We start from the raw sequence: 25,110 nt of genomic DNA, 5'->3' as shown, positions 1-25,110 counted from the left end.
AGGTTTTGTTTCATAAACTCTTAGATAAAGATCATCACTCTCGATCAGCCCTCCTAAGTGTGCCTGCTATTGTTTGCCCTGCCTAGAGGATAGTCAGTGATTGGGGTGGGGGAGTGGAGGGAAGGAGCAGTACTCAGTGGCTACTTCTGACTCTGAGCTCAAGGATCACTCCTGGCAGTACGCCAGGGACCATATGCGATTCCAGAGATCAAACCGGGGTCAGCCATGTGGGAGTCAAGTCCCCTAGCCCCTATACTATCTTTCTAGTCCCGCCAATTTTTATAATTGGATATTTTTATTTTGGGTCTTGACATTAAAAATGGCTGTGCTTGGGGCTGCTCCTAATTCTGTGCTTGGGGAGGTGTTCAGGGGACCATGTGGATCCAGGGATCATGCTTGGATGTTCCCAACGTCCAAGTCTCAACACACACACTCAGCCAATTGAGCTATCGCTCTGTCCAGCTTAATTTGATTTATTTTTTAAATAGAGATGCTTTCAGATGCAATTCCCTCTTTCAGAAATCTGAACTAAGAGAAGGATGCAGATGTTGGTGGATGTGGCAGTAGATGGAGCTGAGCAGAGGTGGTGGCTGACATGTGGATCAAGAGAATCTGGAAAGTAATCTGGGTAAGTGGAAGCCCATAGGGAAATGAGCCCGAAAGACAATGTCATCTTAGAGTAGCCCTGGAGGCCTGCTTTCCCCTTCGAGCTCACTTGAAATGTGCTTAGACTTTGGTTTCTCCCTTGCAATTCATTAGCAGATCTGTTGAGTTCTGCTAAGCTTCATTTTTATTACTCTTGATCAAGTTTGAGTGCATTTCTATTTCTTGAAAAGGAAGAAAAGAAAAAGCCAGAGAAGGTGTAGTGTTGTCTTATTTAAAACATTTGTCCGTTATAGAATTAGATGGAGGAATAAGGACTTATCTGAATGAAAAGGGGAGGAATCATGCAAAACAGCATAGTGCCAAGGATTTACCCTGGGTTCTTACACATGCAAAGTATGTACCCTACTACTAAGCCACCCTTAGTCTGGAATCATTTGTGGTACTAAAATATTTGCTCAATTGAAGTGAGATTGGTAAAGTATGTGAAGATACTTTGAAAATGGCAAAGATGGAGAATACATAGAATTATTAATAATCTGATTAAGATTTTATGAAATCCCCATTAGTCATTTTTGTCTAGCTGCCACAATGAATAAAGCCAAAAGCAATAGCTGGAGTATATAGAAATTGGGCAAACTTTTGCTTCTTCATCCAAACAGTTTTAACCAGAAACCCTTAAGGGAATTTTCAGTCAGTCATCAATCCCAGCCTGGAGCTGAAGTTCAGGTTTTAAACTTTCTAGCACAGAGTGGTGAGGGTCTAGGAAAAGACCAGATTTCCCATCTGAGCTCCTTTCCTTGCTCCTCTGCTGGAAATGAGCCACAACCAGAAGTGACAGGTTGAATTATTCAACATCAAAACTGCATATAGAGAACCTGGCCATTCAGATCAGACCCTAATATTCTGATTTTGAGGGAGTCTGAGAGAGATGCTCAATTGTCCAGGTTATCTCTGCCAGCCAAATTTACCTGGTGAGCCTGTTACTCTACCTGTGTCATTTCCAGACTACACATTAAAATGTGGAGAAAAAGAAGACTCAACCATTTAAGGCTGAAAGAGGTGTTAGATACACATTCTGTGGGAGAGGAAGTCCTACTTGTAGGGAGGGTGTGAAGATTCCAATGTCTAGCACTGATATTCACAGCAGTTACCTCAGGGCTGACTGGACTGAATGCCACCTCTGGTTACCTTGACCCCATCTCTACTGACTGGGACCTAGTTTAGTTCCACCTTCCCACTACCGCCATGTTTTATCAAACCCCAACAAAATCTAGGATGCAAGAGACAGACCACTTTTAAAATTCTGCCCACACCCTCTCCCTGATTCTGATCCAACCTCCTGGGTTTTAATTACCCCCAGAAAGTGAGAGCCATCCTAGGATTCTTCTGTGACATTTTCCAGTTTCCTGTCGGCTCCACTTAGGAGAAACAAATGGGCTGGCTGGCCTCCCTCTAGATTGAGTTTTTCATGAAGTCATTACTTCTGTCACGGGGAGTATTTTCAAATTGAAAAATCTGAAACAATAAATGATGGTGAAGCAGTTAATAACTGTTAAGAAATCACATTTGGAAAATTGCATTTAAGCAATAACCTTTCTCCCTGTAATTAAATGACAGAAAGGTCCTGGTTTTAATTAAGTCAGCAATTTATAGTTATGAAGCTATACTTCACTATGCAGATTAGCAAATGATAGGTCACAGAACACCCTGAGTGCATTTTGAGTGGGCCTGATATGGTAATTACTCCACTGTTCAGTGGTGACCACATTGAACCGTATCTCTAGATGAAACAATTTTCTTTTCCTTGCTCCATGATGTATAACTAGGATGAGTAAATGTACCACGAGCACTGCCTTGCGCATCTTTAAATTAAAATGGATTTTAAATGAGGGGGCATGAGCGGAGGGAGCGTGTTTGAAGAACAGCACTGGGAGTGAATGGGCCACTAGTCAATGCCCGCGAGCAGAGAATATATCATTGTTTTACAGGGCTTTCGATCTTGGGCCTGAGTGTTTGCTGCAGATTTATGAGGAAGTAAAATGCTAATGTTAGTGTATTTATAAACATATGATGGGGGTTTCATCTATAATTTATTGGCTGGCCCTATGCTCAGTCTCTTCGGAGAGGAAAATGAAATGCTGGGTTGGACAGCCCAAAGGGCCATTAATATGGCTTTCACATTTTATTTAACTAACCCCCTCCGCAGCTCATATTACACATTGATGATCACACTGTGAGATTTTTTTTTTTGAGATACTTATTGTGTCTTGTCTCCCATCTGCCCCAGACTTTTAGCTCATTATCAAATGACTTCAAATAGCCAAGTGAAAATTTGCAAGTTGGGGGGATGGTGAGTGTGTGAGGGTGGTGAGGTGGAGGGGGGTGTGCTGGGGGGAGCCAATCCAGCTCCTGGAAATCATATTTTTATTTTATTTCTTGAAAAGTTTTCTATACATGCTAACTCTGGGACATGAGTTGTTTTCAGGTGTTGGATTTCTTCTTCCCACCATTCATTTCTCTGCCTCTCTCCACCCAAACTAACGGAAAGAAGAAATGGCTGAGGAAGCCACTCAAGCTTCCAAAAAAGCATCAATAGGTGAGTTCATCTTCAGGAGTAGAGGTATCCAAGAATAGAGAGAGACTCTCTTTCCAGTAGAGAAATGGCCCCATTTCTCCTGCTCAGGAACATTGGTTGTTCTCTTCATCAAGTCTGGCTTTATGTCCCTGTTTTCCTACTGCTCACACAAGCTCAGTGTGAAATGAATCTGCTTTGATATAAGCTCACTGATAAACCAGGGAATGGGTTACAACTAATAGTCGCTCACAAATAGTGCATGACTGTTGCAAAGAATCAGAAGCAAACCAAGATTCTCCTAAGTTAAGGGTGTCTTATTTTATTTGCAGGGAAAATTGACAAAAATGTACTTTCCATCCCTCTTCCCTTGTGTTTGTTGGTGACTCTAAAAGAGGGGTCAAAATGGTTATCTTTCCAGAAAAAAAAAGTCTATACTCTACCTGAGAGGAAAATATATCATTTATAACATTTTAAAGTACCATGTTATACATGTTTGATTCAAGTGTCAGGTACACGGGGAGTCCCAAGTCACCCAGCCTGATGGGGACATACTGGGCTTTGAGATTTGGGCACATAGGAGTGAGGGGGAGCCTGAAAGTCTCATCCAGCCCAAGAATGGGAACTAGTGTTTTCCATATCTTGAGAGTGAGTGACTCTGATTGTCCACAGTCACCTCTGACCTGAATTTCTGTTCTGAATCCCATTCCATTCTAGTGTCTTTTGTCTTGCACAAGTCAATGGTATGTTCTCTGCTTCTCTTTTCTGCTCTGAATCCCACCTGTGGGTCTCATCTCAATTTATTTCTTTCCCCAAGTACTCCTGACTCAGGTTTGGGGGACAAGCAAGTACCTCCTGAGGCAATGGAGAGAATTACTTGACAGCTCAGCCAGAGGAAAAAAGAAAAGGACAGTGGAACTTTAGACATTATTTGCCCAAACACCTTGCCTGTTCCCACTACCGGGACATTCTTGAGGAAGATTCAACTTCTACTACTATTGGTCTCAGTCTATCTTCTTTTATCTGATTGCTTCTTTCTCAACTCCTAACTTCCCATTTAAGATATTGGCTATCTTTGTCCTGCCATGCCCAGCAAACTTGATCCTCTAAACTTATCCTTCATTCCTGATAAAACCAATTCTGCTAACATCTTGGTAATTACTATCTTCTGTTTCCTGTCTCATCATAGAAATAACTGCTCTGTCACTGAAGGAGCATGTTCTCCTTGATGTGCCTTGGGCAAAGGCAGGGGGCTAAGTTTTTGCCCAGCATCCTGGGGTTTGGCTGTACCTCTGAAGTGCTCAGTGTCATCAGCTAAAGTTTTTTTAGAAGACAAATTCATTGTCTGGTTGTACTTCCTGTATTTCAGATCTCAGAAGGCTTTCTATCTCTGAACTCAGAAGACTCCGTGAAACCTGGTAGATACATCAAAAATTTTTTTTGTTTGTTTTTGGGTCACACCCGGTGATGCACAGGGGTTACTCCTGGCTCTTCACTCAGTAATTACTCCTGGCGGTGCTCAGGGGACCATATGGGATGCTAGGATTGGAACCCGGGTCGGCCGCGTGCAAGACAAACGCCCTACCCGCTGTGCTATGGCTCCAGCCCCGACTTTTTTTTTTTTTTTTTTTGTGGATACATCAAAATTATGTCCGGTCCTCAGCACCAATTGAAAGAACTCTCTAGATAAATTAAAAGAGTGCCCAGCAGAATTTCCTTTGGGGTCATCCATGTGAGTGAGGGTCCTGCCATAATAGAGATACCTTCTGAGTTAGGTGGGCAGTAGTTCAGGGCAAAGGGACAGGAAATAATGTCCTGTGGGAGAGAATTTCTTTGTGTCTGCAAAGACTTGGACATCTGGTGTCAAAAATAGGTTCTTTTTATTTACAAAAAAAAAGGAACACCTTGTGTACCCAACATGGACAGAGAAACATTATTATGTAGGGGAAAACAAAAGAGATGTTGTTTTTTTCAACTTCTCTTTGCAATGTTTTTTGAAAACTCTCCCACAGAGGACTTGCCTGACATATGGGGGAAATGACTCAGCTGAGTTTCCAAGTTAATACTGAGAGATACCCAGGGTTCCCTTTCTTCCTCATTGGAGATGGGGTACTTCTGGTCTTCAACCAGAATTGAAATGTGGATTTCCTAAAAATAAATTTGATAAATTCTGAGTTTCTCATGTAGTTTCCACTGGCTGAAAACCTGCCATTCTTTATGTGTTGTTATAAGCAATAAGTATATGAACATGGATAAAATCAATCCATATCAGGGAATCTACCTCCCTCAATGAGAAAAGCTACCAGGGAGAATAAGACTACAGACATAAAAACACATCTTAACAGAATTTTATCAACAAATTTGAGAGCAAGGCTTAAGAGTAAAACCATCTGAGATCAAATTCTACCTCCAGTACTTACCATGCGATCTTGAGCAAGGATTTAGCCATGCTTTGCTTCATCGTCCTTCACATTTAAATGAGAATAAAAATGCTTATTATTCTATTAGAATCATATGAGAATAAAAGTATCATACTCATAGGGTCATTAGGAAGACTGAGAGAAATTATATACATATAATTCACTGTGAACATTATGTACTTAATAAAATATTAGATATAATAACAGCACATGAGTCACATGATAATAAAGAGATGCACAAGATATTATATGAGACCACGGAAGAGGGTGAGCCTCTAAATGAGCCTGAAAAGAATCACTCAAGGCATTTTAGAGAGCCTTATCTAACTTTTAATAGGTCACTTTTCAAGCAATGTGACAGAACAATGGGCTAATAATTTGTGGGGGAAAGAAATCTGGGAAAGAAGCTGAGTACAGTGATTGGTATGCATGCTGGGCACTCACCAGATTCAAGTCCAGTACCACACAGTCCCCTGAGTATTGCAGAGTGCAGTCTTGGGAGCACACAGCACCACCTGCATTGCAGGTATCCCCAGTAAGACAGAGTCCAGGCAGAAGCTCATCCTTGGGCTTTCGCATTTAAGAGATGGTCTGGATGTCTGAGCTTCACCAATGGGGCCCACAGACCTCCTGAGCCCTGCTTGGGAGACCCTCTACTCCCCAAATCTGAGGGATCCCAGGATAGCACAGTGACAAAAATGTCAGCTTTGAAAGAATAAGGCACACCTGCAAGTGATCATGGCAGCTCTGTATTAGAGATCCCAGCACTGGAAGAGAAAGTATGGGATCTCCAGTGCTATGCAGTGAAGTATGTGTGAGCTCCAAAATTTATTATCTATAGAATTGTCTTCAAAACTATAGAAGCATGCTTCTTCACTTCACTGGCACAGCACAAGTATTTCCCCAAGTGGGCAGTAAACCCCTGGGACTGCTGGAATGGTCTGCAAGGTGAAAGGGATCTCAAGGCAATCGGGGAGCCTGAAGAAGATAGATTTCCAGAGACATGTGGAGCGATTTTTTTTGTAGAGTGGTAAACGAAGGAAGTTAGGGAAACTCTGCAACTAAGTATGAACAAGCAAGTGTGAGGGCCTCAGTGAACACTGAAATAAGTCAAGTGAGCACCACAATCAACTGTGTGCAGGTCATCACAACAACAACAAATGAAAAAAAAGATAATTAAAAACAAGAAAATGAAAAAGTAGAACACCTTCAGTTGCTCCATGGGATTCTGATCCTGAGTGACCAACAAACAGATTGCAACTCACCTTTTCCTTCCTGGCAATGACGGGGTCAAGACTAATGTCTGCAGCAAGGGAAAGCAATATTCTTGATGTTGGTTGTCATAAAGAAACCTGTATCAGTGCTTCTTTCCTTCATTATATTCCAATTAGCTTTTCAAGCTTCCTTTAGTCCTAAACTCCATGGTTCCATCAGGCAGATTAATCCTGAGCCTTCAAGGCCACAAAGCATCCCTGACTCCTGCAGAGGCAGAATGAGACAACTTCCTGTCCTGTGCAAGTGAGGGAGAAACTCTCCTATAAGAGTTACCAAGGCAAATAGAAGTTTAACTTCCTGCTCTTCTTGAATACTCCAGTGAATTATTATCAAGTGGAAATGCATGTAATTAAGGTGGGCGGAAGGCGGGAATTGAATTATGATAAAACTCATGCCTGCTGATGTGTTTGATGACAGAGGAGAAAATCATAAAGGGAAAGATGATGAATTTCTGTCTTTTCTCTGGGAATAACTGACTTAGAATCAATGTAATGAAAAATTGTCAAGTGAACACAGAATGGCACAGGGAAGGATATGTTTCTGATGGAAATATATTAGCTCACAGCAGAACCACACTTTTGATTTTGATCTCTTGGGGGAACATACCACCAAAAATGTATTATTTGGAGAAGAACTATGATCATGTCACTTTCCTACCAAAAAGCTCTCAATGGCTGTTCCTTATTTCCTACAGAATAAAAGTTCAAGTTTCTGTGCATTGCACTCAAGAACTCTTTCAAATAACCCAATCTCTATCACTGACCTTATGTCTTATTGTCCTTAATGTACATGTGTGGACATGGCCATGCTCCCCAAAGTTGTGCTCCCCAAACTTGTGTGATTCAGATGAAATATATCACTCACATTTTAATTGTGCAGGATCCTTGCTTATGTCAGCAAATCCTTCCACCAATTTCCAATGATCAGATTCATGTATTCTTTTTTCCATCAAGTCTTTTCCTAGAGGTAAAAATTATTCTCTCACTTTTCCTTACTTCCTTATATTTTCTGTAGATGGCAATAATATTTGTATTATTTTCCAGGGTGGATTTCTCAACACCCTTACTATTTTACAAAAATCTTATAGAGCAGAAGGCACCTATTATGTCAGCTTTCTGTGCCTGGTATAAACTTTCAGGGTCTGATATAGTGCACTATGTGGTCTTGATTTTAAGAATAAGTTCCCCTTTTGATTTTGGCTATCAAGAAGAGCAAAACTAAGTTATTTGACTCACAGTAATTTTCCATTTGAAATTTAGACACAATAATTCTTTATCTGTTTTACTCGACACTCACTTTATTGCACTCAATCTATAAAGGGGAGATTCTGGCCAGTGAACCCATCATGGGCTTGAGTAGAGTGAGAGGAAGTTCTGGGCTGGGTGAGAGGAAGTCTCTTCATAGCTAATAGATCTAGCATTTCTGGCTTCCTCCATTCCCTCCCTGCCTCACTCAGATTGTCTCTTGGTTATAGTTCAAAGAGTAATCACTACTGAGAGCAATCAGGCTACAGGTAAAACAAAAATCACAAACTGATCAGAAAGATACTAATATTGATGGACTCCCAAACCAAACATTTAGGAGTCAAAGGAGCTGCAGAGGAGTTTCCTCATGTGGCCTCCTCCTCCTGTTCTCTTATCCCTCTCTTTTCCACGTGTTGGTCTCAACCTTAGGCCTGTAGCATGTGTTAGCAATCTTTTTGGTCCTCAAAAGAATGAATTCTGGGCATAACATGAGGCCCCCATAGACACACCACCGGAGTTCACGCCAGGCTGTTCCTCTCAGGGCACCCCAGAGAGGGGCAGCTGAGAGCCCTCCCCACCCCAAGGACCTAGCCCCAGCAGCCAACCTCCATTTCCCAACCACCGCCATGCTCCAGGCCTATTTCCACATGCTCAGGACAAGCCTCACATATGAGTGAACATAGTCTTGGACCATGCGGCTGCAAAAAATCATAAGACACTCCCTACCCATTCTCCATAATTGCCACATCATATTTGATGGGGTTTAGACAGTATGCAACAAATCATAGAGGGAAATATATATATGCATATATACATATTTTCAGATATATATATACCAAAGCTCACATCACCCAGACTTTAACAATATGTTAGTGATATCCTATAGAATGTCATAATGGCTCCTGCCAAAATAGAACAATATTCACACTGTTTCCTGTATGAACACCTTTTTGTAAGCATGTTCAGCAGTTCTTCATAACAGTAATGCAAAATTTATTATTTTGGTTGTGTTTTGGGACAGGGATTGGGGCTTGAGATGGAAACATCCCAAATTTTGTGGTGGGTAGGTGTAATGGTGATGGGATTGGTGTTTGAATATTAAATATAATAAATATTGTGAACTAACTTATAAAATTAAAATTTTTTTAAATAAAAGAGGTTGGTTTTCTGGGTTAGAAAATTGCAATTATATATATATATATCTATATATGTGTGTGTATATATATATATATATATATATATATATAAAAGAATGACTTCTGGAGGTTCTCCCAAACTGAGAAAATGCCCAGAAATGCCTAGCCAAGCTTCCTTGCATGACAGTATTCCAAAATGGATTGTATGATCATTTCTGAATCCATCATTTTTGAGAGGATGGAATTAACCTCAATTAATCAGACCCATCTGGGAGAAAGGTTGGTTTCTCCTGAGCCACAGAGATAGAATGGGAGATGGAGAGGATGGTTAGTAAGGGGATAGGAACAGATACTACCTGATCAGAATAGCATAACTGAAGGTCTGGCTGTACTCTCTTTAAAAGCAAATGCATCTCCTTCCAGTTCTCTGATGGAGCTATCCTGAGTTACTGTCTCTTCTTTGTCAGCTCATTTATTTTCTTTTGTCTTTCCTTTCCTTTCTTTCCCTCTTTTTTCTATTTCTTTTTTCTTTCTTTCTCTCTACTTCTCTCCCTCCCTCTCTTTCTTTATTTCTTTTTCTCTTTATCTCTCCATCTTTTTTCTTTCTCTCTTATTTATTCATAAACATCCTTTTTTAAAAAATGGTTTTCAGGGGCAAAGGAATGGATCATACCTGGCAGTGCTTAGAGCTTACTGCTGGTTCTCTGCTTAGGGATCACTCCTGGTGATGCTCAGGGGACCCAATGTGGTGCGCTGATCAGGGTCAAGTGTATGAAAAGCAAGTGTTTTAACCCCTATACTACTTCTCCAACCCTCATCAAATATCCTCTGCCAGACACTGAAAATACCTAAATGATCAAGATACCACTTTCCTTTATGTGGAAGATCCCTGCATCCAAAATTGGACATCAGTGGCCAGTATCCTACAATTCTAGGAGTGTCCTTCCCTTTCAGGTGTCCAGAAGAGGTTACCAGCAGTTGGGAGGACCCAGCGGTACTGAGAGTTATGGCACCAATCAGGAAGTTTGTTTCATTTAAAGGAGAGCAGCGAGGCAAGGAAGACTGATTTTTGTCCACCCAGAACAGAAATACCACATTAAAATGCCTCCTAGCACCGAGAGGTTTGTCCATTAAATTTAATTAAGCTTTCTTTAGAATAACATGTCGGGGGAGATCTATGACGCCCAGGGGACAAAGCTCTTGCTTTTACCAGCTTTTGCCTTGCTCTGTGCTTCAGTCTTTCTGATCAGAAAACCCCGGTGCTCTATTGTTCAGCAGAATGTTCATATTTAGAGGCCAAACACAGGCATGTGAATTGTGGAAATTCTTCCTTACACACCTCCTGCAGTTTCTGGCTTCCACAGCCTCTTTAATGAGAGCTCTGGGGTCCAGGGTCTTTGTTTTCTCTTGTAAAACAGAGTGCCTTTAACAGGCACGCACATTGTTTCAGAGACAGCTTCTCTGGGTTTCTGGGATTCTTGTCTCCCTCAAGCTGCTCAGACATTCTGGAAACTGTGATTCCTTCAGAGGGACCTGCTGGGAGAGGCTTGTGCCCAAACCTGACTCTGGGTCGATATGAATTCCAAAAGGGGGCAATTCTGCCTGGAGGGCTGTCCTACCACGGCTTCCCCCCAGCAACTTCTTGGGAGTAGAACACTGGCAGAGTGCAGGATGAGGTTTCCAATGCTTCAGAGCCCTGAAAACCTGCGCACCCCACACCACCTCTTCACTCAGAGGACTCTGCAGTTTCAGAGCTGCCATGGACACCCCAAGTGACAGCATTATACACCAATGCACAAACACCCCCCCCCTTTCACCCTCCAATCACAGAGCAGAAAGTTGATGGAGGTGAGGACTCTGGATTCCAACTTTTTTCTTCCTATTGGTACTTTCTGGAATGTGCATAGGTAGGGAAGGTAGTCTCTCTGGTTGAATGTGCCCAAGAATATGCAGACATAAGCAGGTCATTGGTAAGGCATCAGGAAGCCCTTATAGGACTAGAGAGATAGTGCAGTGGTTAAAGTACTTCTCTTGCATGCAGCCGACCTGTTTCAATACCTATCACCACATCTGGTCCTTGAGCAATATCAGGGATTATTCCTGAGCCTGAGCAGAGAGCCAGGAACAATGCCTGAACACCTTTGAGTACTCTCCCCCCCACACCACCCCCCCAAAAAAAAGAATCCCTTTAATATGCTAATATGCTAATATTAGCAAGTGAACAAGGGAGGAGAGGAATTATTTGTGCTTCCCTATGTAATCTGACCACAGAAATACTTTCCTTGAAACATTAGCTGGGGATGATACTTAAAGAAATATCCCCTGATAAGGTATACAAATGTGATGATTCACAAGGAGATCCATCAATCAGCGTATTGTGAAGAAGCATCCTCTTAAGAGACAACTTACAGAGAGCTGTTGGTCTCTGCTGCAGCTGCCTATGTGGATCACAAATAAGGAAATATTTGTGGCCTTAATTTCTTATGTATAGTCAGGAGATGGGTTTAAGTTTTATGTTAAACAAAGTAGGTTGATAGAAAATGATAACTAAAATAAAATAAAATGTTTTCTGGACTGATGTCTTGCACACATTTCTGTCTTCTTCCTGGTTCAGAACTTTTCAGGCAGCACTTGAAAATGTCATTTTCTGTTCATTATTTTAAAAAATCAAGTATGTTCATTTAGTACATTATTGAAAAATTCAAGCAACATAATCAAATTGAAAATCCTTTCATAATCTAAATTTCCCCTACCATTAGGTCAGAGAATAATGAAATTTTATATATATATGAAATTTTATATATATATATATTTCATTTAGGTAGGGAAATTCCATGTAATATTGTTAAAGAGGGAGACTTTTTGTTTTTATTTTATTTTAATTTTTACTTTGTGGGTCACACCCAGCAATGCTCAGGAATTGCTCCTGGCTCTGCACTCAGGAATTACTCCTGGCAGTGCTCGGGGGACCATATGGGATGCTGGGAATCAAACCTGGGTCGGCTGCGCGCAAAGCAAATGCCCTATCCGCTGTGCTATGAGAAGGAGATTTTCTTTTTATTTATTTATTTATTTATTAAAAATATATGTCAATAAGATGTCAAAAACAATGTTCATGTTGTATTTTCTGGCGTTGGGTCAAATTAGTCATTTTCAGCTGACTGTCATTAGACCCAGGACAATTCACAGAAATTTCCTTTTTTTTTTTTTTTCAGTTACAAGCTTTCATGTTTGGGTTACAATCTCACAATGATCAAACACATATCCCTCCACCAGTGCATATTCCCCACCACCAATATCCCGGGTATAGCCCCCTTTTCCCATCCCCCCCCGCCTCCATGGCAAACAATATTCCCCATACTGTCTCTCTATTCTTGGGCATTATGGCTTGCAATACAGACACTGAGAAGTCATCATGTTTGGTCCACTATCTACTTTCGACATACATCTCCCATTCCAACTGGTTCCTCCAGCCATCATTTTCTTAGTGATCAAGTGGGAGATTTTCAAAGGCAGAGATTGCTTTCCTCTGTCCTTAGAGGGCTTGTGTACATATACAACAGAAAACTGTTGCAGAGAGTTTTGGAGTTTATTCTATTTAGATGAAAGAATATTAACTAACGTTCAAAATTGACTAATGCATGAACATCTCTGTATGTACTTATCTATACACATCAGACACCCAACTTTGTAATATTTCCCATTTTTTCCTGGGCTTTCTACTATTTTAGATACAGCATTGACTAAAGGAAAAACACATTAAGTTAAACAGAAAACAACCCAAACCTCCTAAAGGCACCACTTCTCCTTATTTACAAGGGAATTTCCCTAGTATTCCTTTTAAGAGCAAAGTCTCAGCTCTCACAATATACTCTACAAACATATTATTTCCTTCTGGTACATTAATTTTTGGATTACTTTGGGGGACAAAACACCACCAAAGTAGTGGTTTGGCTATAAACTCCCTTGACATCTGGCCAAACCTCCAAATAATAAGGATGTAATTGCTTTCAAGCTCTCAACCACCGAGATTTTCTGGCCACCTCGCCCATAAATGATAAAGTTAGCATTAATACTTTTGTGGTAACAGAAACCACAACTTATCATAATATTTACCAAATGGTGATATGATAAAAGCGCACTTTGTGGGGGGACCAGGAGAAATAGTTAATACAGTCAATTAGGTAGTGCGGGCTTTGCCAGAAGTGGCTGCTGGAGAGAGCGCAGGGATCTCAGAGTCTCCTCTTCAGCAAAGAAGGCACAAGGACCACTGCTGTTTCTTCCACTCAGGGATGCCTCAGGTAGTGAGTGCCTTGGATTTGACTTGGGTGCACAGAGGGGTAAGGCTGAGGTTGTGCTGATTGAACTTGGGGCTTCTCTTTGTTCTTCCTCAGGCTTTCCGGTCTATGCCCTTAAAAAGAAACTATTGCCCACTTCTGAAATGCCCTTCTTTGGGCATTTTCCAGTACATAGGATACAACTTCTAGCAACAGGAGAAAATGATATGCTTGTGCCCAAAGTCTAGGTATTAAGAAACCTTGAATCCATATGGGAGTTATTCTCTTCCTAGTCCCTTTCAGTTGGCTCCTGATTATATGGAAGAAACCCTCCACTCATCTTTCTTTCCCTCTAACACAAGCTAACTTCTCCTTTGATCTCAACTAATGCAGGCTTTAGGCTCTAGATTTAGGAACCCAGGTAGTGGTTAATCACTTGAACTGTATATGTCTTTAGAGTTAGTTTCCATTTAAGGCAAGTGAGTGTTAATTGATTTTCTATTCATAGTAATAATGCTAGATTCCCTCTGACAGTGCAGTTAAGTGCAGCTGTAAAGAAAAAAGTGAGTCATATATATATAGGTTATCTGATAGATATAGCTTTGATATATATATTTGAAACATATAGTTTTATTTTTAGGCCACACCTAGTGGTGCTCAGGGTTTCCTCCTGGCTCTATGCTCGGGGATCACATTTGGAGGGGCTTTGGGGACCACATAGAGTGCTAGGGATTGAACCCAGGTCAGCTGCATGCAAGGTAAGAACATTACCCACTCTACTAGCTCTCCAGCCCCTGGTAGTTTAAATAATCATACATAGTCTGAAGAGAGAGTACAGGAATTAAGGCAATTCCTTTGCATGAAGTTAATCCTGGTTCCAATCCCTGGCTCCATAAAGGTTCCCTGAGCACTTCTAGGGGCCCCTCCTGAGCACAGAACCTGAACACCACTGAGTGTGTCAGAAAAGCCAAAATAATGATGATGGTGATGATACAGAAGGATATAGACAGGACAAATCCACTGGGAGGTAAGGTAATGGCAGGTTTTGGGGAGTGCGTTTGGGGCTGAGGGAAGGTAAGTAGCTCAACTCTTGCATCCTGCCATCATGCACACCTGCCTGCATGAAAGGCAGTTGCAAGGACCTGAGGAGATTTGGGCCTGGGCACCAACCACCCCCCGTGACCACCTTCCCACTGCAAGTGGCTCCTCTGCTCTCTGGGGCTGTGTCCATGTGCTTTGCGGCTATCGTCATTCTTGAGGCATGGCGTGACTTCCTGAGCTTCTGGAATAGTCTTGGGAGGAGCCAGAGAACACAGGGATCCTGCAGGCGACACTCTTGGGGTGAGGCATGAGGCTGCTCCCTGTGCCCACTGGCCTGGGAAAGGCAAAAGGGACTTAGAGAAAGGCTTAGAGTCAGGAGTGAAAGTAGGGAGCCAGTATCAGCTTGGCTGGACCATCAGAGGGTCCAGTGTAGGCAAAAACCAAAATGCATTTTTATGCAGTAAAGCAAATACCTTTCATTACAAAATAAATGGAAGAACACAAAGGAGAGACGGGTAGGAAGGGCTCCCTGGAGATTCTTTTCTTAACATTGTGTTTGATTTCCTTTTGATTTTTTAATACTTTGGGGAGGGACAGTAGTTTGAGTTTAAAAAGTTGTGCTTAGAGGGTTGGAAAGATGTATCAGGGTTAAGGCACTTGCCTCGCAAGCTGCTGACTCCAATCCAAAGCTCTGCACCATATATGGTGCCCAAATAGTATCAGTAGTGGCCTCTGAGCATTTCCAGGTGTGACCCAAAAAGCCAAAAAATAATAGTAATAATAAAAATTTAAAAAATAAACTGCACTGATCTGCTAATCTAAAACAGTGAAGCCTCTGGGCACACAGCAAAGAGTAAGTCCCACATTCATAAGCCTTCATAGGCAATAAACTGAAAACTGACATCATTTTCTTGACACGGAACCTTTGATGAAGGCAAGGTGGTTCTGAGGATGGTATTCAGTGTCCCTAAATGTGAGTACTTGGTTATACACAATTTAAAGTTCCTGGTCTGTGTGTGCCTGTTTGCATGCTCACTGTACTCAGTCATTTCTAACAGAGAATATAGAGTTCATGACACAAACACATCTGGGTTCAGAGCTGTGGATCTGAGATGTTTGCAGGCCAGTATGTCAAGAGCACATGCTACATTGGTAGGTGGGGGTGAGGGAGAGGATCTCTTTGGAAGTTTTATCTAGGACTTCAATTTGAGCACTGAAACCTTTCTTGCTGATTTTTATCTGCTTCCTATCCCTGGAAGGATCCTATCTACCCAAAAACATCTTAGAGACGTCTTCCTCGTAACAAGGGGCACCTAAACTTTGGCATTACTGCTTCTTATACAGAAAACAGCAAAAGGGCAAAAGGGTGGGAAATAGTGGTTTTGTAGGAGATATGTGATGTATCAAAGGTGTTGCAGGATTCATGAAGGCTCTTGGAATGCAGACCTTCCTTCAGTCTGGGATGGAGGACAGATAGGGCTGATGACAGAGTCAGAGTTGGTTGCAATACACAGATTCCATCACTTCCAATGCTTTAAGCCTTTCTTAGGCAAGTGAGCTCTCAGTTCGACTCCTTTCTCATCTGTAAAATGGAAAAGTCACTTCAGTAAATCAGATGAGTTCAGAAAATCAGATGAGTGGCCGGCTTATAGGTCAGGGCTCCTTTTTGTTCCATATAACTGCTTCTGGATTGCATATTGTGAGATGCAATCCATTTGATATAGTCAAGCCAGCAATTCAACAAGTTTTAATTCAATAAGCACAGACTTCCTATATGCCAGGCACTATGGTTTATACTGTTGAGTTTACTTTTCTGTTATGTGCCAATCCCTCTGCCTAGAAACCTTTTCTCCCTTATTTCCTCCTGTCCTCTTGCAACGAGTTCAATCCTTAGCTTCCCACTTTGAGTCTCCTGGTGGGATGACCTCTCACCTCTTCTGGATTATCACAGTATCAAGACCATTGGTTCTCCAATGCAAAGGTGTAAAAGGGACACCCAGATGCTTAATGATCTGAGCTTGTGTCCATGTCCATAAATAAGATAGAAAAAATTATAATCATTTCCTCAGAGTTATCTGCGAGGGTTGAATGAGAAGTTAAATATATAGCACATAGTTGAGGCCTCGGACTGGAGTGACAGCACAGCAGGTAGGGCATTTGCCTTGCACGCGGCTGACTTGGGTTCAATTCCTCCATCCCTCTCAGAGAGCCCGGCAAGCTACCAAGAGAATCCTGCCCGCACAACAGAGCCTGGCAAGCTATCCGTGGCGTATTCGATATGCCAAAAACGGTAACAACAAGTCTCACAATGGAGACATTACTGGTGCCCACTTGAGCAAATCAATGAATAACGGGACTACAGTGCAGTGCTACAGTGCTACAGTTGAGGCCCATCGTTGAGGCCCATTATATTAATCACTTATGTTGGTTAATATATAGGTAATAACAAGATAGTGCAACAAATCATCATAGTATTATATAATGAAACGTTTGACAATGAGAGGAGTAAACCTATGGAATCAGCAATTGAAAAGAGCAAGATTGGATAATCAAATGGATTCCTGGGCACCAGCTTCTGAAAATGTGACTATTCTGCTGAAAGTTAATGAGTTTCTAAAGTGAACTTCTATGTGAAAGGAAGAGGTTTTGGGTGCCAAGTCCTATCCACTCCAATTCTCATGCATTGTAGGCCTTGGCAAATCTTCTTCACCCAAGAGTTCTGATACTGGCTCAGCTTTCTAGTAAGGAACCAGTAATTATGGTAATAGGATCAGGCATTCTTGAGCAGCAGGGAGATACTGGGCAAGTGTGGGACAGCAGGGTTTGGGGCAAGGGTTTACTACATGCTGATAAGTGGCATCAGAAAATCTTTCTGAGGGAAATTTGAGCTACCCTCCAGCAGTGCTCAGGGTTTATACCTATCTCTGTGCTCAAGGGTTACTGGTGGTGATGCTCAGGGACCACGTGTGCTACTGGGGATCAAACTGGGGTTGACTGCATGCTGACTTTACCTCCCATACTATCTCTCCAGCCCTGTCATCAGAGGATCTGTGGGGAAGTCAAGTCTACCACAGTGAAGTTGAGCTCTGTGGCTGGGTGTAGAGTATGAGAAGCTGACCGGGATGATTGGGGTGAGTATTATTGAAGAAATTATTTTAAGGGACCAAACCCCATCTGAGTACTTGGGGAAGTGAACTGGGCAGGTTGGAAGACTGTCCTGACAGAAGACAGCCAATGCAGATAGATTAGGATTGAGGTGAGAGCTGCTAGTTGCCTGCACTAGGTACCCAGCACTGGGGCCTTTCCAGTCCCTGGATGTAGCATCAGGTTGTCCTGGGAATGGAGTCTACCTCTGCTCCATCTAAAAAGCTTTCTCTGAGACCCTCTCAGAGCCTTCTCAGTAGTGCCTGACAAGGCTGACTTGGGGGTCCTGGGCCAGAGCTCCTTGATTCTGAGGGTTCAATTTCTTTTTTTTTTTTTTTCAGAACTAAAGGCTGGCTCAGGGAGGCTAGGCCATAGTACCAGGAAGTGGCAGAGTTGGGATTTGAATGGGGTCTCTCAGACTTTATTATGCTTCCCTGAGTCCCACCTCAAGCATGCACGCATCCGTCTGTTACCTTGTTTCTGAGCACAGCCAGTGCTCTACCAGGCACAAGGAAACCTTCTTGACTTGCCCTGAACGCCTATTTCTTGCCTTTCTCTTCTCATCTATTCACAGGCCCCCAGATGGCCACGGTGGGAACCAGGTGGCCAAGAATTTCAGTTTGAGAAGACTCCATTTGCTTTCCATCAAAACGAGTGTGCATTTTCCAGGTAAAGTTGGGGTCCCCTGACTCACCAGAACAGAGGAGTGTGACCTGGACGGCCCTTTTATTTCCCTGAGTCCATCCCAGCAGAGAGTTTGCCTGTGTTGTTACATGTCCTTATTTGTTACAGAGTCGCTGTATTGAATGCAACCTAATTAGGGCTGAGCTCAGGCCTGTTCGTTTGGGGGCTTAGTTCATAAAAGATTAATGTTCATTTTCCTTGGGTTTTGTGGCAGAATTCAGCTGGAAGAAATCCAGGGTGCACTTCTTCCAAGAGAAGTAGCACTTAGGTGGTTTGTGAAAATCCCTTTTCCCTCATGTTGAAACTTTGTTTTTCCTATCCTCTCCTCCCTCCTCTACTGCCATTATATGTCAGTTCCTGGTGACATTTAAGAGCAAAAAATGAATTCTATAGCCAGAAAATAATTAGCGATTATTATCGTTACTCAACAAACAATTTTTTAAAAGATAGGTGGCAAATAAAGCAAGCCCCCTGGACAAAAACAGTTCCACATTTCTTTGCTTCCTTATATTATAATAGCAATTTATTTAATCAATCAAAAAGCTCACTAATCAAGTGCCTGTTCTATTCCAGACAATGAACATTTATGTTTCGTATTTCACTGAATTTTTCTCTCAGTGACTTTCTTGAGCTATTTAATTTCATCCTTAGAATGAGAAGAGTAATTGCATCCTTTAAAAACTACCGTCAGGGGCCGGAGCGATAGCACAGCGGGTAGGGCGTTTGCCTTGCACGCGGTCGACCCAGGTTCGATCCCCGGCATCCCATATTGTCCCCCAAGCACTGCCAGGAGTAATTCTTGAGTGCAAAGCCAGGAGTAACCCCTGAGCATCGCTGGGTGTGACCCAAAAAGCAAAAAAAAAAAAACCAAAAAAACAAAAACAAACAAACAAAAAAACTACCGTCAGTAGCTCTAGTGGAAGAAAAGTATCCATACCCAGGGACAGAAAGAGTACAATGGACTAAGCTCATTGCTTTGCATTCAGGAGGCCCTGGTTCAACTCCCAGCACCACCAGGAGCAACCCCTAGGCAGTAAGACAGGAGAAATCCCTGAGGATCACCAGGTGTGGCCTCCAAAAACACAAAACAAATAACTAGAAGAGAAAGAAAAGAAAAACATGCCTCTTCAGGTTAGGGTGTTTTGTTTAATTTTGGTGGTCCCCTGGTTATGCTCAGGAGGGGCCCCTGCTGGAGAATTTTTGGCCAACCAGAATGGTGGCTAAATTGGAACTTACAGAGTTGATTCTATCCAGGCCTGTGGGTCAGGGATTTACCAGGCCACTGGGTACTTCTGGGGTCTTCGGGGCAACAAAAGTGCTCAAGGGATCTTGTGGTGCCAGGAATTAAACCTGCTAGGTATGTGCCATGACTGCTACCTTACCTCTTTTTTAAAAGTCAACTGTAGTTTTTGATGTCAAAAATATAATATGTGCTCATGGTAAAAGTTCCCAACAATTTACTGGGTTACAATAAAGTTAAGAAAAAACAACCTTTCGTAATTTCAGTTCCACTGGTTTCAATCATTAATGGATTGGCATTTGCTCCTTTAGGTTCATTTTTAAGCACTAAACTCTAATACTACTAAAATTTCATTACAGAAATTAAAATCAGACAGAACTTTCATTTGGCAGCTTGCTAACAAAGACTTAGCCTGTCGTGGGGTCTGCCACACTAGCCCACAGGGAACTTTTGCTTAAATGGCTGTGTAGTACTCTCCACTATATTGTCACAGACTCCTCCTGTTCTCCATTTAGGACATTGGTTGTTTCTAATATTCCATCCTTACAGTAGCGTTTCATGGGTCCACCTTGGAGTGAAGTCTGGCCATGTCTATGAGTGTGTCAGGGCATAGATTCTTGGAAGTGGAATGTACAAGTCAAAATGATGAATGCCCCCTTTGGTGGAACTCTTTTCACATTCTCCATAATGTAAAATATTAGGAGCTTCACACAGTGCAATTTCCTCTTCCGTAATCACACATCCTCTTTTCCCTAACTCCATCTTTTCAAAATATTTTAAAGTAAGCCTCCTGTGGTAACAGGTGTTTGGGAAAATGATGCTCTAGTTTTGAAAGGAAGAGGAAGTAGGGCATAGTTATAGCTCTTTTACTCAAAGCACCTCTGATTACCTGTGTGAGAACAAAAATAATAAAAATAGAATAGCCTTTCCTTTCCTCTGAAGTCAATTCCTTAGGAATTCTCACTGAGGTGATTGATCTCCCAAGACAGATGAAACCTGGATTTGCTTTTCTTAGGCTCCAGGGATTTCTGGTCATCAGAAAACAATAGTAAAGGACATGTGGTTTGTCCATTGGTTTCAATAAGTGATCATATTCTTAAAGGAAAGAGTAACAATTTGACAGACTCTTCAAAATCAGCAAATTTCATCCCAGGATAAAGCACCTTAGAGAGGTTGGGTTAGTCATTTCTGTATTGGCAAAACTTCTGGATAAAATAATTTTATTCCCACTCTATAATTTGAAATATTTATCAACACAGTTATCACCTCAATTTATGATTTTTGACACTTACCTTTGTTAAAACTAAATTTCTGCAGTATAATATATTGTATAAAGTAAAATATTAGTCAGGTATCTTTAACTTCTGTTTATCTTGGGTCACAATCAAAGGGGGACTGTTGCATCAGTTAGGAGACCCCAGGATAGGGCTTCTCTGGAATGCGGGCTGATTTTTCCAGCTCGCCAATAGAGGGCAGTAAGTCTCTCTCATTGGCCTATTCGGCTTTGAAAAATATGCCGTCTGGGATTCAAACACTGTTTCTTGCTTTCTTTAGGAACATCACTAGTGGCAAATCTTCGAGAAAGACATTAGTGAATATTTCAAAAGCAGGATGGTCCTGGGAAATTTACATTCCCCTTGTATTTGAAATCTGGAAGGGTTTAGTTTCAAAATTATGAGCAGATTAAAATAGTTCCCCAAATGTCTTCAAATTGTTTGTTATTGCTTTGGTTTTGTTAGCTTCTGGGGAGATCAGGAGAATGCGTTTGAAATTTTAGTGTTATGGTTTCATCTCTCTACAGCACTATTCATTATCCAGTATTTCTCTGTCGTTGATTGGGACAAATTGGGCAGGGGGAGAGAGGTTTGAGTTCTGATGTGTTCTGGAATTAGGAGGAGACCCAGGAGTGAGTATCCTTTGTTGTGTGGATGTGAAGGCCTGCCACCCTTGGAAAAAGAATTACAAACAGACTTACTCCATTTCCTTCAGATGGCATGGTGATTTCCAACACATTGTAGGTTTGGATTCAATGCCAATCACTCTGACTGATGGTTCGTTAGAGTTTCCATTCTTCTAATTCCACCACAAGGAAGATTAAGCCAGGAAGAACTGCTCAGGATGTCTGGGAGAAGAGTGGGAGAAAATGAAGAGGAAAGAAACAGTGATTGCTGGAGCTTGGGATCTGTTCCCTCCAGATTCTGAACACAGAAACATCCTAAAAGGTCATGGTCTGGGCGACCTGCTTATTGTCATGGGTGGGCCAACCGAGACGGGTTGTGTTTCCATTGCTTATTCCCAGTGGCGGTTGGGCTCCCAAGAGAACCCCTATAACCACTGAGGCTGGTGTTCATACACCTGTGATAATCCCGCTGCCTTCCTAGGAGTCCAAATTGTGCCTCAAGTTCACTTTAATCAACAGGATGTAGCAGAACTGACACTGTGTTAGTTTCAGGCTGGCAGCTACCATGGGTGTGTTCTCAGAAGGCGCCCACCAGAAAGGAAGTCCAGCAGAATGCCAACTTCCTGCTGGAAAGAGTTCCCCTGGAAAGCCCTGGGGAATGGCTTTGTAGGGAGAGAGGAATAACAGAAAAGAGCATCAATATGCTTGGTAAGTGAATGATGAAGCACCCATAACTTGCCATCGGATGGTAACTGAATGGTGCATGCTCAGACTAGCAGAGGAACCACCCTGCCAAGTCCAATCAGCTCACAGAATCATGAGAGATAATAATAAGCCATGTCAGCCATTAGCATGGGAAGTGGTTGATTGCACAGCACTAGATTTCTTTAGCACTTCCTGGGAGAATGGTGTTGACACCCTACAAGACCTGGCTATCATGGAACCAGGCTTCCTACTCTATAGGCACAAAGAAGTGTGAGTTATTCTTGGGGCCAGATAATGGGTTCATTACTGTGATGTTCTCCATCTGATTCTTGGACCAACTGGTTATGGATTCAGGAGCCCCGGATTCGTTCTCTGGCATTGCATAGTCACCCAAGAACCTCTTTGGAAGAAGCCCTCACCAGCATGACCAGATGTACCCCCTTCCTTACAGGTAGGCATTTTCTCTTTCTTTCTTGATATCATTCGGTATGAAACAATGTGGCTTTGCTGAACTGAGGAACGGCCTCAGAGTACATTTCAACACAGAGAGCTGTTATCTTCTGATCAGAATTGATTCATCAGATGGGTCCCATTTGCAAATGCCAGACTAGATACATTCTATGTTCTCTTCCAATGTATCTGCTACATAAAGAAGATGGATTTGACTATTGCTTTTTCATTGAAATTGCCCTCCTGGGCTTTTGGGGCCCTGATGATTCTTAAGAGTTTCGTCTTGAATTTATCCCAGAATTCTCTGGTCTGTTACTTATTTATTTTGAGGCTTTCCCCCATCTCTTGCACTTGTCTGGAAACTTTAAGATGGTTTTGATAGGGTAATCCACTTCCTGTTGAGAAAAGAAAACTTTCAGTGGTGCCACCATACCCCCACCATTTTTATGTCTTGGGAGAAATCTGGTTTTTTTTTTAGAAGGGTCTTTAAGACTTGCATGAGCTGAGTTTTACCTGTATTCTCAGCCTCATCTCCAGTAATCTCCTATCTACACCACATGCCCAGACTCAAGTTTTCACACTCCATTGAAACGCTGACAGACTGCATTTCTGCTCAATTGCAAACTCTTTGAGGCCAAAGTTTCAGTCACCCATCCACCTCTCCAGCACCCTGCCAATGCCTAGCACATACTACAGTCAGGTTGATTAGCTGGAATTAATGTGAATTAATGATTAAGATAGTTTATAACAACCATTTCATTGTTTTGTCTTTTAGGAAATTCAAGGGTACGCTCTTTTGACTCAAGTATTTCTCAGTTTCCACAGCATAGGATCTTCATTTCTTTAGCAGAGTTTTAGAGGACCTGATCTTTGCAATTGGAACCTCTCTGGAAAATGAAACACAACCAGTAATAATCTAGTAGAGTCTCTAGCTCCAGAAAATTTTTGATTGATATTACCTTCAACACAGTTCATAAACTCACATGCCTGCAGGAAGAGCACAGGAAAAGTAAAGAGTGAAGTTGTGCTCCTTCCAAAGGCACCAATCCCTGTACCCCCTCTGCCATAGGGTGTTATTGGAATCCAGGAGAGCCCTGATTGGCTTCTGCGCACTCTTCCGACATTATTTTACATTATTTGTTGAACAAATGAGTGCGTCTGGCTCCCTTTTCACAATCATCGGAGGAATCAGAGAGAAAATAAGAGGTGAAGAGAAAGAGATAGAAAAGATTGAAGCTAGTTACATTTTACTGAGTATATACAAAGTTCTGAGTGTATGCTAGTCTTGCCCTACACTATCTCCTTAAACCTTGATAGCAAGACACTGAGCCAGATTTTATGATCCATGTATAGTAAATGAGAATAATTACTAAGTATTTCCCCAAGGTTACAGAGCTAGAAAGTGGCTGAGCTGGGGTTTGAACTCAGGTCTGTCTGTTTTTATGTTTATTTCACATTCAGATGACTCAAAACTGCTTTCTCATTTTCTCTGGACGAGTTCTGTGGCTTGGTTATTCCATTTCTTCTAAAAATTAGCATATAATTAGAGAGAGAGAACAGAAGGGAATGCCCTGCCACAGTGGCAGGTTGGGTGGGGGGAGATGGGTCTGGGGAGGGTGGGAGGGATGCTGGGTTTACTGGTGGTGGAGAATGGGCACTGGTGAAGGGATGGGTTCTCGAACCTTGTATGAGGGAAACATGAGCACAAAATTGTATAAATCTGTAACTGTACCCTCACGGTGATTCACTAATTAAAAATTAAAAAAATAAAAATAATAATAAAAATAAAAATTAGCATAGCAATAGTACCCATTTTATTATTCATACTTGTGTGATTGAAATGAATTAATACAGGTCTCAGTGCTCAGAATTGTGCATAGCACACAGTAGATGCTCAATAAAGCCAGCATTTGGGGGGCTGGAGCAATAGTACAGTGGGTAGGGTGTTTGCCTTGCATGCGGTTGACCCAGGTTGATTCCCAGCATCCCATATGGTCCTCTGAGCACCGATAGGGGTGATTCCTGACTGCAGAGCCAGGAGTAAGCCCAGTGCATTGACAGGTGTGACCCAAAAAGAAAAAAAAAGAAACAGCATTTGGGGGTGGGTTGTTGTTTCTTTTCTTCATTACTCTACTGCTGAATTTGACTTAACATTGACTGTATTAGTTGGGTGTTACTCCTGGAAAGTTGCTGTAGTCTTCATTTGTATTTTAGCTTCCTTTGGTTCAGCAATCTCTTTTTGAATTATTGTAGCTTTTATTTATTTGTTTGCAATCTATTTCTAAGCATACATCTTAACATACGTTAGTTGATTTAGGAGAATTCGATCTTCTAAAGAAGCACTCATGAGAGGAAGTTTGGAATTAGGAGATGTGTTCAGATATTAGCAATGGACGTGACATTCAAATGAGACCAT

The sequence above is a fragment of the Sorex araneus genome, chromosome 6 (genome assembly GCF_027595985.1).
Source record: "Sorex araneus isolate mSorAra2 chromosome 6, mSorAra2.pri, whole genome shotgun sequence".
Lineage (NCBI taxonomy): Eukaryota > Metazoa > Chordata > Mammalia > Eulipotyphla > Soricidae > Sorex > Sorex araneus.
This window is presented reverse-complemented; position numbering follows the sequence as displayed.